Below are 8,281 nucleotides of genomic sequence, written 5' to 3' on the forward strand. Positions count from 1 at the left end.
GTTTACTCTATGCTTTTTATCTCTTTCCTGTTTTTTATGTTGTTTTGTCTTATTAGTATTGTGTCTATAATTTGGCTTTGTAACCTTGGTGATTTTAGTCCAAAGTGTCATCTCTCTATTGATTTGTGGAAATTCAACACTATATCTATGCTTAATTTGTAAAAGAGTTTTGAACCCTCAAAAAATCTACCTTTCCTCTATAAAAGAATACATCCACTATTATTAATTAATAAATCCTTATTTATATACATCTAGTTGATATCTATTTTTCCCTTATAAAATAATCTAAAAACAAAAATCACACAATTAATAAATGTATGTAAATAAAATTAATGTCAAACAAAATTTGACACTACATAAATAAACATGCCCAAGGGCTAGTGAAAATGAAACCTTGATTAGTATGGAAAATTTAACGTTTCACCCTTGTAGTATAATACAATTAGAGATGCTTTGTATTTTCTAATTTTCTTTTTAAAATGATTTAAAGATTATATTTTTGGTATAATTACAATGCAACATCGATCTTATAACCTGTGAGGAATTGCAGAAAACTTGAGTTACTGAAATTCTGTGGTGAATCTACTGAAGGGCTGAGGAGGGCGTTGAAAGGCCCAATAGGCATTTGGAGATAGCCAATGACACTTCCACCGATGAGGTTTAGAAGTATCAAATTGTAGACTCTGCTGATGAGGTCTGCTAATTTCACTGACGCACTGAAATATTTAACTTTGAATATTATAGAATTGCTCTTCAGAGTAATATTTCTATACTCTGTAGTAAAGAAGCCAACATTTGGCTTTTAGATTTTAGTTTTTCACAATTTATAATTATTTTTGTTATTGTTTCGAATCACATTCTGTGATCTATCATCAGAATGATAGGTAAGCTCACCAGCTACTCTCAGTAAAAGTAAATAAAAGGACAGGGACAATAGTTTTGTTTCTTGCCCAGCCAGTTCAATAGCTTTTTTTCATTATTTTTCTTACTTGAGAAGTAACGAACCCAAGGGGATAGAACATTTCACCCTGCGCGATTTATGAAGTAAAAAAATCAATCCACTCATCATATTTGAAGTTTCTAGCATATTTTGGGCCAGGCTTTCTTGTGTGCATAGCCTACTTGTATCCTGCAAACTGTAAGTAGCTTTATTTCCTCAGTTGTTTATAATTGATTATGTTCATAACTTGTTTAATGACTTATCGTGTCTCTCAGTGGAAACAGACTTAGAGGCAGGTGCAAAATACAAGTATGAGGTATGTAATCATTTTAATGTTCAACACACAATTGTAAAGGGAAAAAATCACAGATTTTCCTATTCATTCTGAGATTTTATTTTATAACTCAAAACAGAAATAAGAAGATCTCTAATGATAAATTAAGTTGTGTGCTATTTTGTAGCTTCTTTGGGTCATTCTCCTTGCCTGCATTTTTGCCTTGATTATTCAGTCTCGAGCAGCTAATTTGGGAGTCGTCACAGGTAAGTTGTTTCAGAATACTTGGGTAAAACCCCACTAATTATAGCCAATAATTAAGTCAGAAGTTAATTTCCCTGCTAATTTTGCAGGCAAGCACCTTGCAGAACATTGCAGAACAGAGTACCTTAGAAAGATAAATTACATACTATGGCTGCTGGCAGAAGTGGCTGTAATTGCATCAGACTCAATAAGAATATAATTAAAACCACCTGCATTCATAAGATTGGAACTATCAGATTTTGACTTAAACAGTATATTATAAGCTTTGATTTGTTTAGGTGGTTCATTTGAAATCATACTAATTGATGATCTTATTGGAGAAGCTAGTATTATATTAGATGAACCATTTAAACAAATCAAAACTTAAAATGTACTGTTTAAACTAATCGAACATAACATCACGAGATCCCTCAGCTCTGACATTTGAAGTTTCTACAGTTTTTTTATTAGATTGTAGATTCCGCCTCTGATTCTTCTAATGTGGACAAAAAAATCATTTTCTGTTTCTTTTTTATCTTATTGGAATGGCTCTTATATTTTTACATGCCAAATCACTTATTTTGATTATTTGTGCACCTTAATAGCTTCTTTTTATTCATAATTCACCACTTCAATAACTAAACTCTGTGTTTGCTTGCACCATATTAGTTAGTAGTAACTAATGAATCTGTTTTCTTGCACCATATCAGTTATTGGAACTGCTTTTGCATTGAATATGCTGTTTCACATACCTATATGGGTTGGGGTCCTCCTAACAGGAATCAGTACTCTCCTCCTCCTTGGACTGCAGAAATATGGGGTACTCATTTTTAATTTCTAACATATATGATATACAGGAAAGAACAGTAATTTATCTTTTTCTTCCTTGTTGCCAGGTTGAACTTATATATCCCTCTTTAATTATATTTTGAATACGTGTTTAATATCAAGAAACCTTGCTCTTGATTCCTTTAAAAATCTCAGTTTACAAAATCTTGCTGTTACAGATCAGAAAATTGGAGTTCGTAAAACTTTTTTAGTACTTACAATGGCCAGCTGCTTCTTTGCGGAAATGGGACATGTAAAGCCCAAGTCCATAGAGGTCTTGAAAGGGTTGTTCCTCAGATGAAAGGAAATGGAGCAACTGGTCTTGCAATCTCTCTGTTTGGTGCCCTGGTTATGCCGTAAGTTATAGTCAATTTTCCTGTTCTAAAGAACCTTGAAAAAGATTTGTAAGAGCTTCTGGAGTATATCTAATTTCTATGAGATAGATTTTATCTCTTTATTTTGATGAAGGGTCAATGTGTGCTATGAGCGATCTAAGTTGATGAAATTTAAACATACAGAATCTTCTACAAAAGCTCTTATAAATCTATCATATGGACTTGAACTCTAATGCTAACTAAGTATGACGATTTCTTGTAATCCCCAAATGAATATGTAGTCTTTTGATGCCCAGGCACAACTTATTTCTCCATTCAGCATTGGTCCTTTCAAGGAAAATTCCAGCTTCTGTTTCTGGAACTGATGTAAGTTGAATTCATGTATTGAAGTTGATGATGTGTAAGTTAAAATAGTACATTTTAAATTTTGATTATTTTAGATGTTCATGTAAAATTACATTAAGTTTTTTTTTTTTTTTTTTGATTATTTTAGATGTTCATGTAAAATCACATTAATTTTTTCATAGGATCTATCTGTTAGTGTGATTTTAGATGAAAGGATTTATTTTTTCAATAGAATGAAGGGACTTATTTTTTCAGTAGAATCAATCAAAACTTTAAAGATACTGTTTAAACAATAAAAACAGATCTACGACCACCTAATTAATCAGCTGGTTCTGTTTTGTTAATTGTTAATGACAGACAGCTTGCAGATATTTCTGATCAATGTGGCGGTGGTTTCTGTGACTGGAGCTGTTTGTACGATGCCCGATTTATCTGGTGAAGATGCAGAGAATTGTAGGGAAATGGACCTCGATAACGCCTCTTTCCTCCTCAGAGTAAGCCTGATCCAATCATCTACATCAAAGTGTTTTACATACAATTTTGTAAAATATGGGAGAAAAAAATCATTTCCTTTACTTGGGCTTTGGCTTGAAAGATTCTAAACAGAATAGTAAGCAAAACCCAACATAACCTCGATTAAATCCTTTGCCAATCTTTCCTTCCACATTTCAGAATGCAGTAGGAAACTGGAGTTCTACAATATTTGCAGTGGCGTTGCTGGCATCGGGGCAAAGCTCGACAATCACCGGAACATACGCAGCTCAGTATGTGATGCAGGTAAAAACAATTTATAAGCAATTATTTCAACCATTCATAATATCAATCAATGTTGTTTCTAAATTAGATTGTGTGAGAAATTTTTGCATCAAAGATTCGGATCACATTTCATCATCTTTCATCAGGATGAGTGGAAGATTATAGAAGAGACATAAATTTATGTTTTCTGATGCTCTCAATCATCTTCATGATTGTTTCTTTTGGCTTACACAACACACTCTACGCTTTGAGTTGTTTAGATGGCTCATTTCAAATCACACTAACTTCTTCAGTAGAGCACATCTATTAGTGTGATTTCACTTGCTTAGGTGGCTCATCTAAAATCACACTAATACGTGGGCTCTATTGGAGAAGCAAGTATGCTTTGAAATGAGTGATTCAAACAAATGAAAGAAGCAATTACACTTAAGTTTGGATGTTTTTCAGGAACTAACATTATTGTGCTTTTCATGTAGATGATCTTATCTTTTGAAACACCATTTGTTCTGATACCTTTGTTGAAGTTTACTAGCATCAGTTAATTTGTTTTTGAAATAAAAAGGGTTAATAAGGTTCTCACCCTTACAAAGTTCGCGGTTCACAAAATGTTGATCAAAGGTATAGTTACAATAAAGTTGTTAATAATAATATACAATAATTAAACAATTTCTTATTTAGTTCTAGGAATTAAAGCTAGTAGATTTCCACAATTCATGAAATTGATTTATGTGCTGCTTCTGGATTTGATTGTGTGAGTATTTTTTTCATCAAATCCAGAAGTAGCACGTAAATCTAGTTCTAGGAAGTTTCATATCTTGATATGAGATTGAGATACATGCAAGTTAGAAGACCTTTCTTCCTCCTACGGATTATTGTCTAGGAAATCATCACATCCAAATCCATGAAGTTTGGAGAAGTGGGGAGGTGAAAACAAGGTTGTAATAGGGAACAACTCATTAGGAGAGAAGCATTCAATAGGAGAGACCAAATGTCGAGTGGATTTCACAACACTAAGTAATGGAGGTGTACCAACTTCAAAAGCTGGAATAGGGGAAGAAGCCAAGGTAAGAGATCCGAGTAACTTTAAAGGAGGGATGTCCACATTATTAATCAAAGAAGACTCAAGATCCTTTGAGGCAAAAATAGCCCCAACCATGTCCATAGTGAGATGTTTGTGAACACCATTCTTCCACTAAGAGGAAGACTTCAAATTATTAATGTGTGGGCAATTAGACACCAAATAACCCATGACAAAGCACCTCCTACACTTGAAGGGGATATCTTTGACAGATTCATTCTAAATAGACAATAGGTTGATGCAAACAACTCAATGCATGCACTTGACCAACCAACAAATCCTATATCAAGTAACCTATTGTCTTAGAGAGGTTCATTTAATTATTGACTAGGGACATATTTTTTGGCATTGCATGTGTTGCTAAGGATTCTCCAAATTACCTATCAATTGCACATAAAAAAAAATTAACTAAATTTGACAACTAAAGAAAACATAAACAACACTAGAAATAAACCTATTACACATAACAGTAGCTATGAGAAACTGATTTGATGACTTTGTTGCGGATGATAAATAGCTAAACTATGTTGCATCTTTAAATTCATAATCCTATACTACTAATACCATTAACATATTATATCAATCAAAACTAAAAAGAACAATATAACAAACTAATCTTATCAAAAGATGAACCATTTAACTAATACTAATATTAACAATCTAACTATAAAAAAGATTACTATATCTTAAGTGGCCTGTGCTTGTGTTGTAAACTCTGATCACAAATTTAATCTAACTCAAGATATCATCAACATTTGTTTTTATTTATTCTTCAAAAGTAAATAGCTAGCAATAATAAAATTACAGTCTTGAAAGAAAGTTTAGCAGAATCTAATGACTATCATATGATCCAAACTCCTCCAACTCTCCATAGGATTGGACTTTTATATACAGTCCCAGGAGAGTGGATTAATTAAATCTAGAAATAACTTATGAACATCTGTCATTTGTCCCTAGCACTAAAGACTACTTATTCAGTCATTTGTCCTTAACACTAAGGCATGAATAGAAAAAAAGAAAATCATTTTGAAACTTGAAGAGAGGACGAGAGAGACAACAGGTGTTAAAGAGGAGAGGGTGCTTGCTTGCAGAGCATGGCCTTGTAATAAATGATGAATGGTGCCCCTATCATTTCCTTGACAATTTACGCGAACAGATAGACCAATAATAAAGCGTGCAGGCGAAGAAAGTATGGCCATCCATTAGGGTATTCGAATATAGTATGGTGAAGGAGATGGGAAAGGGAATTTTGGCACTGTGTCCACTAATTTGCTTTTGCTTGAAAGTTTTGGAAAGCCACTACAACAAATCCAATATAGGTGCATATCTTGCAACCATTGCAGAAAGGGAATAAAAAGAAACCCATTAGAGATTGTGGAGGTAAGAGCTCAAGAAGAGAGCACAGACAACTATCCATTCAAGGAGGAATTTCATCACACATGAATACCTAGAGAACAACGATGGAGAGAACAGGCGATCTGGAAGTTCATTGCCTTCTTTAGGGTCATTTTCTTCTATTTGAGTGTCATGTTTTAGTGTGAAAGACCAGTGGAGGAGTGTGAGAGTGTGTAGAGAGGAGAAAGACTTGACACAGGGTAGGGAAGTGTAAGGGGTACACATCTTTAATAGGCATACTGGCGTACAACACCAGGAGATTTTGCTCAAAAATTTCTAACGCCTTTTCAACAAAGCTATTTGGTGTGCATCCTGCGAATCATGAAAGCTGTGAGACCACATTTTTTTCTTGGGAGGCATTCTGCTATGCTTGGTCTACGACTCCACTTCTTGTGCAGGGAGGATGGAGGTGAAGGTTATGGGACTTAGTTTTACAACCCTCGATTTGCATTGTTTCTACAGCTTGTTGAACAAATCCAGTGCGTATCTTGTAGATTAAGAAGAGGACACAGCTATTCTGGCTTCAAAAACGTTCATGTTATTGACACCCTCAATGCATCCGTAACTGCGTGTTATGCGACTTTCCATAGTATCTTAATGTTTTTTTGGAGCCAGAATAGCTGCCGCCCTAAGAAGGCCATATGTGTGCGAATAGCATTTACTTGAAGCTCTAAAGCCTTTTCAACAAACCCATCTTCATCTTGTGCGTGCCCTTTGCCTAGAAGTTTCCAAACCCCTTCAACAAAATCTAGATTGTGTTGCCAATTGACTCTCATCCGGTAAGAGTTAATGGCATTTTGAGTTGTCATTGATGGCAACTCACCATCTTAGGGTCAATGGTTTCATTGTTTGGTTAACCGTCATTCATTGCACTTAACCGGTATTGGTATTCACACTGCTTTACACCGGCACCGGCATTCACTTCATACCCGGCTAAGTCCTGATCCCGGTAACATGTTTTGATCTTGGTAACGTGTATATGGAACCCGGTAATGGATAGGACCCAATTAGGAAATCTTTTGGTCCCAATTATTTCTTTTATGGATTTTGTGGTAACGTGTGATGGCCAACATGGTCATTAGGATTATGTTTGGATTTCATTATGTTCCGACAATCGACATGGTAAAGTTAGAAGGATATTTAAGAAGATCTTTTCAGCAATAGATCATATGTGTTGTGCAATGTAAATTATTGGTTGCAAATATTTTCAGTGATTATTTTGGTTAGCGATTAGAAGCATCTGTGTGCAGTTTCACGTGCACAACATAACCGGTAGCAGAATAGAGCATCAGGAAACTAGTATACATAGAAGGTTATCAAAGCATTCACTAGAACTTATCCAGCATGGTCAAATGCAATTTATAAGTTCATTTTCAGTTGTAAAACACTTCGTAATATTCTGTAAGTCAGTGAGACTTCTTATTTTGTGTTTGAGCAGTGAGCTCTAGGTAGTTGGCCTTTTTGCATGTGTAGACCCCCTTATGTAATATTTGTATGCTTTGATCAAATATATAGATATTGTGGGTATCATCCCCACTGTGGTTTTTCCCTTTGCAGGGTTTTCCATGTACAAATATTGGTGTTATGGTGTTGCCTTTCTATGTGTTATTTGGTATATGCACTTTGATTTTATTTACTGTTAACTAGTTGATAAGTAATAAGTTCAAAACTAACATTACTGGTAGAACACTGATTCACCCCCCATCTCAGTGTCCTTAGATTCCAACAATTGGTATTAGAGCTTGGTTTCTTGGAAGAAGTTTAACCACTTCAAGAAGATCTAGAATTTGGAATCAATGGAAACCGGTTTACAGCAGCAACTTCGACTTGCTCCTGAGGATCTTGATAACAAGCAGATGGAGAATAGTAAACTGAAGAATGAATTGAAGCAAGCCTATGAACACATCATTTCATTGCAAGGAAAGCTTTCAATTGTCAAGGTTACAAGAAGGGAATTTTGTGATCAATTGTAAAATCAAAACAATGATGAGGAAGATGCTATGAAGGATCATTGTCAGAAATTCACTCAGGAGAACACTATCTTAAAGAATGAGATGCAAGCCCTAACAATGATAATGTGCAAGGAG

At 34.7% G+C, this 8,281-nt stretch overlaps 1 pseudogene; it reads left to right on the plus strand.

The window, feature by feature from the left end:
- Window positions 1-877: 877 nt before the first annotated feature.
- On the plus strand, window positions 878-6,860 carry LOC131044908 (metal transporter Nramp1-like; annotated as a pseudogene).
- The last annotated feature ends 1,421 nt before the right edge of the window (window positions 6,861-8,281 follow it).

This window comes from Cryptomeria japonica, chromosome 1 (assembly GCF_030272615.1).
Source record: "Cryptomeria japonica chromosome 1, Sugi_1.0, whole genome shotgun sequence".
In the NCBI taxonomy this organism is placed as follows: domain Eukaryota; kingdom Viridiplantae; phylum Streptophyta; class Pinopsida; order Cupressales; family Cupressaceae; genus Cryptomeria; species Cryptomeria japonica.